Genomic DNA, 14353 nt, shown 5'->3' with positions numbered 1-14353 from the left:
CCAGTTTAGTCAGTGGTGACGAGATATTAAGATCAATATGTATCTATTTGTGAATATGTATTTACACTTGTTCTCTTTTATATATCTTAGGTTGGCGTGATGATGACGGCTGCGATCACTACTTTCAACACAATATTCCTTTAAAAACTATATATTTTTTTTTTAAAAACTCTATATTTGAAACTGTTCGGTTGTCATATGGTGCAATAAATAACGTTGTTTGTGACTTACACCCCAACACAACGCTCTTTTTTTCTATTTTTTCATCTTTATCATTATTTTTTGATTTTTTTATTATTTTTTATTTATTTTTTATTTAATTTTATTCTATTACTTTTTTATTTTTTTACTTTTTTATTATTTTCTTATTTTTTGGATATAATAGCCGTGCAAGTGAGAATGAACTATAACTATGGCTCTACACACTGACGCAGGCACCCCCCGGCGAAAATGCCCACCTTGATTATGGTTAATCTCACTCTGAATCCCCAGCGGACACCTAGAATGCCCGCGGGTACAAGAGGTCTCCCTGTCAGCATATGTGCAAGCACGCAATGTGGGGGTAAGAGGATAAATAACCTAGAGGTGAGAGGGAAGGATGTGCCACAGTGTAATAACAAGACAGGCATTGTGCAACATAGTATCATGTTATTTCATTTATTTTTATTATTTTATTATTATTTTTTTTATTTTTCTTATTTTTATTTTTCTTATTATTTTTCAGTTATCTTTACTTTTCATTCTTATTTTCATTTTATTTTATTCTTATTATTTTTTATTTATTATTTTTTATCTTTCCATCATTTATTTTTATATTTTATTTTTTATTTATATTTATTTTTATTTTTATTTAATTTTAATTTTATTTTTATATTTATTTTTATTTATTTTTATTTTTTATTATTTTTTGTTTGACTCTACCTACTCCATCTACTTTTCCTACTATTTTTCTATCTCTATATTTTTTTTCTATACTATACTCTCATCATCAACTACTAGGTGTTGCCAGGAGTGACGGCCACACAACGTTCATTGCACCTATCCACACAGGGGGATTCTCCTGACCGGCGCTACTGTGCAGAGAAGGGAACTTAGGACGGGATGATGCGGACGAAGCGAGAGTGAGTCATGTGATCATCACATGACCTACCTCGCTTTCGGAACCATCGACCAGCCCGACTCCCTGCATGACAACCAAAATTGTTTACCCTACCACCGGATGTGACGTGGGGTGATGGAACGGGTCATGTGACCGGGTGTTTCCATCTACCCACACGCCATATGCCTTGGGATACGAAGCAGCCATTATGGCGTTTACCTTGTATGGATATAGGGGTGAGTGCAGCCGACATACTCCGCCTACCTGATTGTTATTTTAAACTTTGCACATGTTTATCAATTATGACTGTTTATGCACTTTATGCGATTTTTTATAATATTTTGCAGCCTTCGACCTGCTTTTTTATTTTTAACACACCATTCACTGCTCCTCTTAAATTACAATGGTTTTATTACCTTGTATCTTATGTTGTTGTACACTTATATTTATGTATGTCTTAATGATTTGATTGCATACTCATAATGTTTTAATCACTTGTACACCTTTATATACTTCCTGTTTGTCACTACTATGATGCTTGAGAAAGGCTGCATGGCAGCTGAAACGCTGCTCTGTATTAGTATGGAATAAAGCACTTTATTTTTGCACCTACTCCTGGAGTGCTGCGGATTACTATCTTAGATAGATAGATAGATATGAGATAGATAGATAGATAGATATGAGATAGATAGATATTAGGTAGATAGATAGATAGATAGATAGATAGATATGAGATAGATAGATAGATATGAGATAGATAGATAGATTTGAGATCGATAGATAGATAGATAGATAAGAGATAGATAGATAGATACATAGATAGATATGAGATAGATAGATAGATATGAGATAGATAGATAGATATATATGAGATAGATAGATAGATAGATATGAGATAGATAGATAGCAACAGGAGAATACAGCAGCACACTGCTAGCACAAGATATAGATGAAACATGAGTATATAGGTAAAAAATGAGTATATAGATAGAACATGAAAAGCTATACAGCTGTAATGCAATAAATGAAGATATGAAACTATGAAATTATGAGGTACTTAGCTTGCAAATTTGGCGCCAAATAGCGTGGACCGTCCCACCACGGTAAGGTGACCTCATTCTGGAACAGACCCTACACTGTGAATATGCCTCTGTATGAACATTACAGCAGGCATGCAAGGTCTGAAACATCCGAGGCACCTTATATACACCTAATAGAGGTGGGTGGGGTGCAGGAGCCAACATGGAGGTAGTCACTCCCCCGTATGTGTTATACAACCAAAGAATATATTGGCCAGAACTATTGATCCAAACTATTGTAAAAACCTGGCTTGCAGGTGCAGGCTGCTGGGCTAAATATACAGCAACAGGAGAATACAGCAGCACACTGCTAGCACAAAGATATAGATGAAACATGAGTATATAGATAAAACATGAGTATATATATAGAACATGAAAAGCTATACAGCTGTAATGCAATAAATGAAGATATGAAACTATGAAATTATAAGGTAGTTCATGATACAAATCCCGGCATCAAGCAACCGATCACATGATCGGTCACATGTGCCGATCTGCAAGTAAGCCTGTGCGCATGCGCAACTACACCGGCATTGAATGTCATAGATACACATCCATATGCCTATGTATATGCGCAAAGATGCCCATTCACCTTCCACTGACCCCCAAAAAGCAATTTGCCCCCTGGAAAGTTACCTATTAAATAGGTGACCTCAGTGTTGGGAAGGTAAAGTCTTCCTGTTCATCTTCGGCACTGGCAGATGTTGTAGTCCTCGGTGGAGTAAGAAGCAAAGCACCTGCCTGCTCCACCAATGGGGCTGCCGCCTGCACGCAGAGGAGTGTAGGGGGAGGGGGAGGAGCATCTCTGCTCTCCTCCCAGAGAGGCATTGCGGCTGGATGTAAACAGCCCTGCAAAGGTGGGTCCTCTCCCAGGCTCGAGTGCTCCACCATCAACCCGGCCCCTCAGTGCTGCAGCTGCCGCAGGGGGGTACGGTGGGGGCCTGGGCCCCTTACTGAGGTCCTGGCTGTACCCCCTGAAGGCGGCCCTGAGCAGTGGTGGCGGGCCCCTAAACCGGCCGGGCCCTCGGACTACGCCCCTGCCTGAGGAGTTGTTTGCCATTTTCTTCAACATTGTGCTACAAGCTGGAGCACACAAAGCTGCCCTGGGAATCAGGACGGAGATAGACTGGCGTCTCTGCACCAGGACTAACCACCACTACATGGTTGTGTAAGGACTTTAAGCTGGAGTCACGTTTTTGATTGTTCTGAGTTTAACGGCTGACGTTAAAGGGGTACTCTGGTGGAAAACTTTTTTTTTTTTATCAACTGGTGCCAGAAAGTTAAACTGATTTGTAAATTACTTCTATTAAAAAAAATCTTTATCCTTCCAGTACTTTTTAGCAGCTGTATGTTACAGAGTACACTCTTTTTTTTCTTTTTGAATTTCTTTTTTGTCTTGTCCACAGTGCTCTCTGCTGACACCTGATGCCTGTATCAGGAACTGTCCAGAGCAAGAGAAAATCCTCATAGCAAACCTATGCTGCTCTGGACAGTTCCTGACATGGACAGAGGTGTCAGCAGAGAGCACTGTGGACAAGATAAAAATAAATTCAAAAAGCAAAGAATTTCCTCTGTAGCATACATCTACTAATAAGTACTGGAAGGATAAAGATTTTTTTTATTGAAGTAATATACAAATCTGTTTAACTTTCTGGCACCAGTTCATTTAAAAAAAAAAAAAAAAAAGTTTTACACTGGAGTACCACTTTAAGCCTTCTGCTGAACTGTCATGTTTCTGCTGGTTTGTTTTTCATAAACCTTTTTGTTTTTGCACCAACATCCTACTTGTTTGCCTACCATTTTTCCAGCTAATTCCCACAAAAAAAATTAAAAATTATAGAGTATACAAAAAAGAAGATTGCAGCAGCACACATTGGTCAAAAAATGGAGGCTCTTAGCGCACTTTTTTGATCAAAAACTTGTCCCCCATCCACCACAGGGAGGTGGCCTCATTTAGGATGGGACCCTAACACACATTCTGAGCCTAACACTCAGATACCAACTCACCTCTGCTGGGCATATAGCCTCTTACTGGGTGACATGCTGGATCCATATACAATTTAAAACACCACCTGGGAGAAAGGGGGAGGGGTGCACAGCTAAAGAGGGTGCCATTCCCCCTGTGGTGGTGTTTTAAATTGTATATGGATCCTCCATTTTTTGACCAATGTGTGCTGCTGCAATCTTCTTTTTTGTATACTCTGTATCTTCCACAGCACCCGTGTATTAGGTTGTTGTGCTGGCTATTTTTCTTTTTGCTTGTATGTATATATATATATATATATATATATATATATTTATATATATATATATATATATATAAATAATGTTCCAGCAGCATTGTGCTTTTATATAGTCTTAAGATGCAATAGGTCAGACACAAAAAATATATATCTGATATCTGTGAGGGTGAGCCATAACCTGTGGCTCACAAGCTGTTGGACGTTATGGTAGTTGTAGTTTTGCAATAGCTGGAGTGGCTCAGGTTGGAAAACATTGCAAATAATAATCTTGAAATGTTTTATAATCTCGTGGGAGAAGGAGCTAGGGTGTATTTTTACTTCGGACAAGACCTTAACTATTTTGAAAAATTGCCATGGTTTTACAAGCTGATTTTGAGATAGTACAAAACCCCTGATTTTCTGTTCACTCATAAGTTGTCTGACTCTAATTTATGCTGGTTCTGCAATTGGGCCTCATGTATGGTGGACTTGTTCACGAATTACACCCTTTTGGAAGGGCATTGAACGGGCTATCTCTTCCTTGACCAATTTGCAGTGTTCCCTTACTCCTGAATCAGCTTTGCTTGGGTGCCCCTTACCCTCATACGCACCTCTAAGGAATTCCTCAGTCACTTACCTGTTGATAGTGCCAAATCCCCAATCCCCTGAAATGGCTGCAGACCTCGCCCCCTTCAGTTGTGGAGTGGATGGCTAAAGTGCGAACTTTGTCATTACAAGTGTTTTGATTGGAGGGCTCTGCTGGGTGGGCAGCGCCTGCCGAGCATTGTGCTCCTTTATTGTGCTTTCCCCTTGTCAATGTGCTTTGATTTTGAATGGTTTGTACATTTGATTTAGCTTGTAAATTATATCCTGCCCCTCCCCCACCCCTTGTTCCCTCCCCTCCCTTTAATGTTTTATTGTATTGAAGAAACTCTTTGAATTGCAAGCTGGCTGCTATGCCAGATCATGCCTGCTTCTGTTGGTTGTTTGTTACTTCTGAAAATGCCAATAAAAACATAGTTGATAAAAAAAATAATAGTAATCTAGAAATAATATTAAAGACTGACCCCCAACTGATGGCGACAGCATCTGATGTAAGTAGTTCCTGTGGAGTCATTGCTGCAAAATAGCTGATATTAGCCAGAAGGTAAATACACGTGACAAGAGGGATTGCAATCATCACCGCTCGAGGAAGGTTCACCTAGAACATACATGAAACTAGTCAAGATACCAAGTTACAGAGTTTGACTTTACAGAGTCTGTGTTAAGGAGGTTGTATACTACATTAAAGAAGTACTGCAGTGTTAGACACTTATCCCCTATCTGCAGGACCACTCCACAATCTCTCGTACAGGGACCCGGCATTGCCACGGCTTTGCAAGGCTTATGTGCTTGTCGTCAACCTCACTGAGGTCAACGACATGCCCCCTCCCCATACAGCTCTATGGGGGGGGGCACAAACGCTGCATCTCCGCCTCTCCCATAGAGATACATGGAGGGGACGTGTCGACTGTGGTGTAATGCTGCAGCCGACACGCCTCCTGAACGGCGGATCCGTGGCTCCGAGTTGGGGCTCCGTACAGGAGTTTGCAGGGGGATAAGTGCATTAAAATGTAGATCTCCTTTACAGTGCAACTCGGGGCTATTTTAATTACATAAAAATGCCAAGGGGCAGGAATAAGGATTGAAAAAAAAAAACAATAAAAACAACAACAACAACAACCTATACTTTCCCTTCCGATCGCTCCTGGTCCAGCACTGCTGTTGAGTTCTGGTGTACACTCTGCACAGGACACAATACCCAATTACTATCCTCATTTGCCATGAGACAACGCACTTCCTCTTGGATGTCACTGGTCCACTAGTAGAATGCTTCATCGGGGGTCCCAAACAGCATCCGTGCTGGACCAGGAGTGAAGGAAGGGTAACGTTTTTCCCTTCCCAAACTCTTCCTTCGGGCATTTTTTTCGAATTGAAAGACATTTTGCCAAAAATATTTAAAAAAACATTTGCTCTTAACATTTTGCCAAAAACAATATACTTTTTACTTCATATTCTCTCTTTTTAGAGGTCAGAGAAATATTCCTATAAACAAATAATAACAAGATAAAATTGAAAAGATGAAAACGATGGTAATAGGCTGTTTTTAGTCAGTATTTGATCCTCGCTTTGGTCAATTTAAATTTTTACCCAAAAATATAAACTTTTTAGTCCAGTCCCCCAAACTTCTGTCTTCTTTTTGTTTCCAAGATGAGTGTTTGGAGCAGGACCTGCTGGCTCAGACAATCACTGCCTGTAGCCGTCACCTGTCTCGACCAGTGATTGGCTGAGCAGGCAGGTCCTGCAACAATCGCTCGTCTTAGAAACAGAAAGAAGAGAGAAGATCGGGGGACCGGACAGAGGCAAATAGAATCAGTGGGATTAGGTTTTTTTTTTATTATTCCCACACCCTAGCACCATATTATTATTATTTTTTTAAAACACTAGATAACTTTTTATTGGGATCTGTCGTATTTTAGCCTACTGTCCGTTATTTTGCTGGATTCTAATAGGACTAAAAATACAGCATGCAGCATTATTTAAATGGAATCTGCAATAGAGCCTTCAACACAGATGAGAGCCTAATATTAAAAACCCTGCTACTCTCCACAATGAGATTATTTATACTATATTTACACCTACATACAGTCAGTAATATGCCTACCATAGGGGCAGACTCTGACAATATTATGGGGCTCGTTTTTAGGGAGGGGGTCTGGCACTGAACTTTTCACAACTTCTCTTTCTCAAACCTTATATTCAATCCATCACCTACTCTTAGCCAGAGAATAGAGAGGCCGTACAGGGTCTCAAAAGAGAACCCAGAATGACTGTCATGCTTCGCACTCCGGCCACACGCACGGGCTGCGAGCGCATTGTTCCTGTGTCCCCGGCTGCCGGCGGGGCTGGGATTCACATCGCGGGACGCGCCAGCCCATCACTCACCACGCTCCCCTGTTGCCTCCACTCTGGCTCAGCTCTGGTGTGCGTATCCCCATCCCCTTGGGCGAGCGCGCCGGAGCTCTAGAATTTAAAAGCCCAGTACGCCCATAATTGTGTCATGCACCTGTCCCCACTCTATAAATGTTCCTGCCTGATCTTCAGTACCTCTAGCCTGAGATTAAGCGTTCCATATTGACAGTTTGCCTTACCTGTGTATCAAGACCTTCCCGCTACGTTATTTGACTTTACACCTTTGCCGCCTGCCTTGACCTTCTGCTACGTTTGACTACGCTACTGCCTTATCCTTTGGTACCTCACCTTGCCCAGCTACATATGTGGTCGAGCCGTGTCGGGGGTAGTGACCTGGGTGTCGCCTTGCGGCGGGGTCTGGTGAAGACCAGCAGCACCTTAGACTCCGCACCTTGATACAGTCCGTTTCATCAGCCACACAGGTTAGAGGATCCACATCCAGCTCCATAACAATGACTATATATTACATGGTTGCCCAATTGAATACATATCCCTTTTCTCTTGCAATGGCTGCAGCCAAAGAAATGTATGACTTCCTAAGGCTTCCCTTGGTGATAACTAGCCACAGAAATGTAAAGGAAAGGCAAATGTTCAGCTCACTGTACCTGCAGTTTTGCTTGGGACCTCACCTGAGCCTGGACAGCCAGATGAATCCAATCCAAAAGAAAGTCTGGCTCTTCAAGTAACAGTCCAATATTATTTTAATAAATACTTAAAGCATACAAATGAGGGAACAATATCAACTCATGACTGACGCGTTTTGACACGAGGTCCTTAAAGGGGAACTCCGGTAGAAACAAGTAGAAAACAAATGTTTTCAATTCAACTGGTGTCTGAAAGTTAAACAATTTAAAAAAAATCTTGATCCTTCCAGTACTTTTTAGTTCCTGTATAAAACAGAGAAATTTGTGAATTTAATTTCTTTCTGACAACAGTGCTCTCTGCTGACACCTCTGTCCATGTCAGGAACTGTCCAGATTAGAATAATATCCCCATAGAAAACCTCTATTGCTCTGAACAGTTCCTGACTTGGACAGATGTGTCAGTAGAGAGCACTGTGGTCAGACTGGAAAGAACTTCACAAATTTCTCAGTAGTATATCTGTAGTATACAGCAGCTGATAAGTACTTTAAATAAAAGTGATTTACAAATCTGTTTAACTTTCTTGCACCAGTTTATTTGAAAAAAAAAAATTTCCACCGTAGTACCCCTTTAATCATAGTCATACCACACAAAAATACATACAAAAAACACATATGTAGTGGGGATACATCTGACAAAAAGAAAGGAAATGACAAAAAGGAAAAAGATACCGTAATAGTAAACCTGTTTTATCATTTGCTACATCTTTCATTAATGAATTTAATCGTATTAAATTATTTTTTTATAGAAATTTACCTGTTCTGAATCACGTTGACATCCTACATGAAATATTGAGTGACGGTGTGAGGGTTATTCCCAGTAAAGACCTCTGGTCTCAGCAAATATAGGCCAAAACTTAACTTTTAATATTACTTAGATATAAAAAAAAAACAAAGATATAGGAATGAATCATAATGAAAAAACACCTACAAAAAGTGAACAACACCCCAACCTCCAGCTAAGTGTGTGTAGTGCGAAGGCACCAGGGCAATAGGCAGTATTTCATCTATATGCACATGAGTCAGGAGGACGCGGTATCCAGTATTTGGAGCGCACATCCGCTCTGTGGAACGCAGGCCATGCCACCTGTATATTTTGCTAATATTTACCTGTATATTTGCTCGCTGTATACCGTATTTTTCGTCCTATAGGACGCACTGGCGTATAAGACGCACCCAATTTTTAGGGGCAAAATCTTAAAAAATTTAGATTTTGAACCCAATAGTGGTCTTCAACCTGCGTACCTCCAGATGTTGCAAAACTACAACTCCCAGCATGACCGGACAGCCGTTGGCGGACAACCGGTCAGGAGGTAATACTCACGTGTCCCCGCCGCTCCGGACCCGTCACCGCTGCCCTGGATGTCGCTCCATCGCTGTCGCCGTGTCCCCGTCGCTCTGGAAACTCTCTGCTGCCGGCCGGGTATCCTCGCTCTCCGTCGCCGCCATCACGTCGTTACGCACGCCGACGCACGTACGCAACGCAGTGATGACGAGGAAGGAGAGCGCCGGCCATACAGAGGATCCCTGAACGGAGAAGACACTGAGGAGGCAGGTAAGGTCCCTCCCAGTGTCCTGTAAGCACTAACCCGGCTGAATCGGGCTGTTCGGGACCGCCGCGGTGAAATCCGGGTGAAAGCCGGGTTAGTGTCACTTTCCCTTCAGACACGGCGGTCAGCTTTGAGCGCCGCGTCTGAAGGGTTAATACAGGGCATCACCGCGATCGGTGATGTCCTGTATTAGCCGCGGGTCCCGGCCGTTGATGGCCGCAGGGACCGCCGCGATAGGGGTGTATTCGCCGTATAAGACGCACCGACTTCGCGTCTTATACGCACCGACTTCGCGTCTTATACGGCGTAAAAAAAACATTATTGTGCTAATATTTACCTTGCCTTTTTTCTATATCTAGTTTGTTGTTTTTATCCCTCACTTTATAATAGGCGAGGGAACAGCACCTTGGTTGAGGCCATCCTGTTAAGGAGGTGGGTCCCCCAAAAAGCAGGGACAGCTGGTGAGAGTGGGCTAGATTTAGAGGGCACTTTTCCCTTCCTATTACAGTTAGACCAACAGCTGTTCATCATGTATTGAAGGGGATATCTGCAGTGTCATCAGTATTATATCTTCCTCTGCCCTTCCCCCCCCCCCCAGTACATCTTATTTATGCTTCAATACCTGCCAATCTATCAGCCTATTGCCCTGGTGCCTTCGTGCCACACACATAGCTGGAGGTTGGGGTGTTATTCACTTTTTGTTGGTGTTTTTTCATTCTCATTCATTTTTGTAGCTCGTTTCTTAATATCTAAGTAATATTAAAAGTTAAGTTTTAGCCTTTATTTGCAGAGACCAGTGGTCTGTCCTTGTCTGCGCTTCCTGATTATATTAATACCTCGGAGCTTTCATCCATTCTGTGATTATTATTTATCCTGTTCTGTGATTTTTATTCTCAGTAAAGCCAGAACCTTGGGAGAACAGTTGTCCCCAAGTTTATTTTCAGAGAAAGAGACTTTCAATGGGAGAGGTTCTTGGCTAGATGTTGTAGGCTGCTGCAAAGTTGGTCACAACATCTGTAAAGTGTGAACATATGGTTGTTAGTAAACAATTTGTCTTATTAAAAACATCATGTTGTAAGACTCACCATGGACGGCAGGTACCCAGGGAGTAGTAGATCCGTCGTTCCACAGTAGTCTGGAGCGTGTGATGTAGTGGATCCGCTGGACCTGTGTGGCAGATCACGCGGACCGTGCCAGGAAGCGGAGTCTAAGGTGCCGCTGGTTTTCAACAGAGCCCGCCGCAAAGCGGGTTGGACTTGCTGTGGCAGGCGACACCCAGGTCGCTACCCCTGGCACGACTCGACCACACAAGCGGCTGAGGTGACGCGTGGTACCGAAGGAATAGGCAGGACGTAGTCAGGCTGGCTAGAGGTCAGGGCAGGCAGCACAGGAGTGTAGTCAGTAGGATAGCAGAAGGTCAATAGAATGGCGGCTAGAAACACGGTCAGGTCACGGAATGCAAAGGTCTGGTACGCAGTAAAGGAACACTAGGACTGCTTTCTCTAAGGCGCAAGGCAAACAAAGATCCGGCAAGGGAATTAGGGAGGTGCTACAACTAATAATTATGGTTCAGGTGTAAAACTAATTACGGGCGCACTGGCCCTTTAAGTCTCAAAGATCCAGCACGCGCGCGCACTAGGAGGCGGGGGCGCACGCGTTTGAGCTGAGAGACAGAGGCCGGGGATGGAGGTAAGTGATGGGCTGGGACTCGCATGTGGACGCGTCCCGCGATGCGAATCCCAGCCCTGCCAGGAGCCGACATTCAGGGAGAGATGCGCTGTCTGTCCGGAGCGCAATTTATAACACGTCAGTATGATATTAAAAGATTTATAAATTGTAACACATCCTACATAGTCTACACAATTTATGTAATCTCCAATATGTGGGGTTAATAGCGGGCCCACTCAAAAACGGCATACACAGACACCTTTCTGACAGTAACAATGCTGTAAATGTGTCTGCGGTGTAGTAACATTTTGCAGAATGCCAACAGGGCGATGTTACGGGTCTCAGATGTAAAGGAATAGAACATGTGTGTTTCCCCTCAAACGTGGTGGGGACAAGAGGTCCAGATTATTAAATTGGGAGGCTTATTGGATTTTTGTTTTAGGTACGAGGTATCCGGAGGGACTGAATTATATGTATGATCTGATGTGTCACAAGTAGTGCTGCAGCCAGACGTGCTGGCTGCGAGTGTGCTCTGGCCCGTCCTCCCGTGATGCTTCTGCATGTTTGCATCGTGGGACGTGCCTGCATGCTAACGCTGGGCTCTCACTCTCCTCTCCGCATCTGTCCCCTCCACTGTTCCCCGCTGTCGGCACGTGCACCCCGCCTCCTAGGGCGCGCGCACTCATCAGCTTCCTCAAATTTAAAGGGCCAGTGCACCAATGATTATTGCTTGTCTGGTCCTGTGTATTTAACCCCACACTTCCTTCCTGTTCTTTGCCGGATCTTTGTACTCACTAGCCCTAGAGAAAACATTTCAGTTGTGTGTTGTCTACAGTGTTCCAGACCTCTTGCTTTGTGACCTGATCTTGCTTCTGTGCCGCCTGCCCTTTGACCTCCTAGCTTGGTTCCTGACCACGCTCCTGTGCCGCCTGCCCTGACCTCGTGCCTATCTAGACGATGAGCTAGCCTCATCCTACCTGTGCCACGTAACACCTCAGCAGCATGTGTGGACGAGTCGTATCAGGGGTAGCGACCTGGGTGCTGCCTGCCGCAGCAAGTCCATCCCGCTTTGCGGCAGGCTCTGGTGAAAACCAGCGGCAACTTAGGCTCCGCTCCCTGGTACAGCCCACGCCATCATCCACACAGGTTCATCGGATGTACTGCTCCACTGCCGTTTCATGCTGAAACAATTTTAGTTATATGTCAGTTGTGTTCTCCCAATATGATACCTCTGTCACTTTCAAGTCTTTCTGCTCCCTCTATATCTGTTCCTTCCTCTTCTCCTTACCTCCCCCCCCCCCACTTCCCCCCCCCCCCTTTTTTTTAAATATTTGGAATATGTTACAGGTGCTATATAAATTTCATGATTATTAGATTCTTTATTTGTATGATTTGCATTGTAATATGCCAATTTGTCTTTTTGATCAATATATTGATAGGAGGAGCGTGCTTCTCTGTTTCAATTAAAGCCACATGTTGTGGGAGTGTTTTAGCACTTGACTTGCACACATAGATATATAAATATATATACACGTTGTTTGTATTCTTGTCTGGTATGACTAAGATTAAGGATCTCATGTCCGAAATGCATCAGATATGATTTTATATCGTCCCCTCATTTGTTTACTTTAAGTATTTAATAAAGTAGTTTGGACTATTACTTGTAGAGCCTGACTTTCTTTTGGATAGCTAGCCAGCGGGTTCACATTTAGAGAAGAGGTTGACTAGATGGGACAACTCCTGATACATTACTAACCTCAGGGTTCTTCAGTTCCTCTGTAATATAATTCAGATTGTTCCATCCTTCGTAGGACCAGAGTCCTTGATAAAAAGCCACCCCAACAGGACCAAAACCGACGGCTGTGTTTTCAAAGGCGTTCTGTAAAACCTGAGTGTTTCCTTTGACTAAAAGGACTACACCACCCACAATTATTCCAACCAACAATTATTATCAGCTTAGCTGCTGTGAAGAGGTTCATGATGGACATGGCAAGTCTGACATTTAGGCAATTGATAATTCCCAGGACCAGGACGCAGGTCACTGCTGTGAACTTAAGGACGACTTGTGGAGAAGAACAGTCTGAGAAGAAAGCAGCCACGACGTATTCTGCAAAACTTAGGGAGACCACAGCTATGCTAGCCGGCCTCACCACAATGACTGTGGTGTAAGACAGAAGGAAGGCAGGTAAGGGGCCAACATTCCTTAAAATATATATGTAGTCTCCTCCAGATTCCTTGATGACAGTTCCAAGTTCAGCATAGGATAGAGCTCCTAGCATAGCCAGGAGGCCACAAGCTGCCCATATTAGGAGACTTGCCCCAGGACTCCCAATGTTATACAGGACAAATTGAGGAGACATAAAGATCCCAGAGCCAATCATGGTGCCGGCTATCATTGACACAGCACTTATCAGGCCGAGCTCCTGTTTCAAATGGATCTTCCCACTGTCATTGTCCATTTTCTCATCAGCTGACATGGAAGATGGATCCTTTATCCCCATCTTTGTAGGTTGTGTCCTCTGATCAGATGCTTCTGAAAGAGATGACAACTCCGTTCGCTCACTATAACATCTTAAATTAACACGTAAAGTTAATTATTAAAGTGACACATGTACCAAGAACATAGCAAGTTCTATATTACTATGGTTGATGATCTGTTACAAAAGAGCCAATAAATCATGTATTATCACTTCAGGTAGAGATATGCAATCGGCACTGCAATGTTCTGCGCTCCCTTCTAAGACACAGTAACCCTTTCTGCAGCAGCTGATATGAAGCACTGAGTGGTGCTCACTGTAGTAGTCAGTTCTTAAGTTCTGTTACGGAGCCGGATGTGGATCCTCTAACCTGTGTGGCTGATGACTTGGACCGTATGGGGGAGTGGAGTCTAAGGTGCCGCTGGTCTTCACCAGAGCCGCCGCAAGGCAGGATGGGCTTGCTGCAGCAAGTGACACCCAGGTCGCTACCCCAGACACGGCTCGACCACACAGGTAGCTGGGCAAGGCGAGGTACCGAAGGATAAGGCAGTAGCATAGTCATATGTAACAGAAGGTCAAGGCAGGCGGCAAAGGTGCGAAGTCTA

The 14353-nt window shown here is 43.4% G+C and overlaps 1 pseudogene; it reads right to left on the bottom strand.

The window, feature by feature from the left end:
* Positions 1-13795, bottom strand: part of LOC130361381 (b(0,+)-type amino acid transporter 1-like) — a 54926-nt pseudogene extending 41131 nt beyond the window's left edge.
* Positions 13796-14353: the final 558 nt, after the last annotated feature.

This window comes from Hyla sarda, chromosome 3, assembly GCF_029499605.1.
Source record: "Hyla sarda isolate aHylSar1 chromosome 3, aHylSar1.hap1, whole genome shotgun sequence".
Classification (NCBI taxonomy): domain Eukaryota; kingdom Metazoa; phylum Chordata; class Amphibia; order Anura; family Hylidae; genus Hyla; species Hyla sarda.
The sequence above is the reverse complement of the archived record's forward strand: the minus strand, read 5'-3'. Positions and strand labels throughout refer to the sequence as shown.